This window comes from Anastrepha ludens, unplaced genomic scaffold (genome assembly GCF_028408465.1).
Source record: "Anastrepha ludens isolate Willacy unplaced genomic scaffold, idAnaLude1.1 ptg000084l, whole genome shotgun sequence".
Lineage (NCBI taxonomy): Eukaryota > Metazoa > Arthropoda > Insecta > Diptera > Tephritidae > Anastrepha > Anastrepha ludens.
Genome location: NW_026530094.1, coordinates 20,001 through 21,305, shown reverse-complemented (window position 1 = coordinate 21,305; position 1,305 = coordinate 20,001).

The following is a 1,305-nucleotide window of genomic DNA, read 5'->3' as shown; positions in this document are numbered from 1 at the left end:
ACGGTGAAGGCATGTGAATAATATGAAAATATCAACATTTAACTAACCAATGATATTGAAGCATATAAATCGAATCATAACTATATGAAACACGAATTTGAGTTATGTTAAACTGGTGATATTGTGGATTTATTCCTAGTTTTCCATACGTTAGTTTAAATAGAAACAATTTTCGAATATGTATACATATATGAAGAATTTATATTCTATACTAACATATTATGGAATGTAACTATTGATTGTTACCTTGGCATATTGGTGTATTGTGAGATTTCATTCATAGTTTTCCATACGTTAGTTTAAATAGAAACAATTTTCGAATATATATACATATATGAAGAATTTATATTCTATACTAACATATTATGGAATGTAACTATTGATTGTTACCTTGGCATATTGGTGTATTGTGAGATTTCATTCATAGTTTTCCATACGTTAGTTTAAATAGAAACAATTTTCGAATATATATACATATATGAAGAATTTATATTCTATACTAACATATTATGGAATGTAACTATTGATTGTTACCTTGGCATATTGGTGTATTTGTGATTTTATTCATAGTTTTCCATACGTTAGTTTAAATAGAAACAATTTTCGAATATATATACATATATGAAGAATTTATATTCTATACTAACATATTATGGAATGTAACTATTGATTGTTGCCTTGGCATATTGGTGTATTTGTGATTTTATTCATGGTTTTCCATACGTTAGTTTAAATAGAAACAATTTTCGAATATATATACATATATGAAGAATTTATATTCTATACTAACATATTATGGAATGTAACCTTGGCATATTGGTGTCATTGTATTTTATTCCTGGTATTCTATAGTTAGTTTAAATAGAAATAAATTTTTGAATTCAAAATTTTATATTCTATACTAGCATTACATAGAAATTATCCTCAACTGTTTGTTTCTTGTATACATACAGGAAATTAAACAGATGAAGAAAAAAAAAAAACAAAACAAATAAAAATTATAAGAAAAACTAAATTTTAAACAAAAGAAAAAAGGAGAAATTTTTTCAATCATATATATATTTATGATTAAAAAATAGAATTATGGAATTATTAATTTCAATTCAGAGAGAAAAATTATGTAATATATGAAATTATTACATTAAAAATGCATTTGAAGAAAAAGTAAAATGTTATTAAAAATGATACATTTGAAAATTGGCAAATATTAAGAAGAAATATCGTTCTTATATTTTTATACAAAATATATATAGAGAACGAAAATTCTTTTTCATAAAAAACGGTTTTTGAATTCTGATAAGAAAA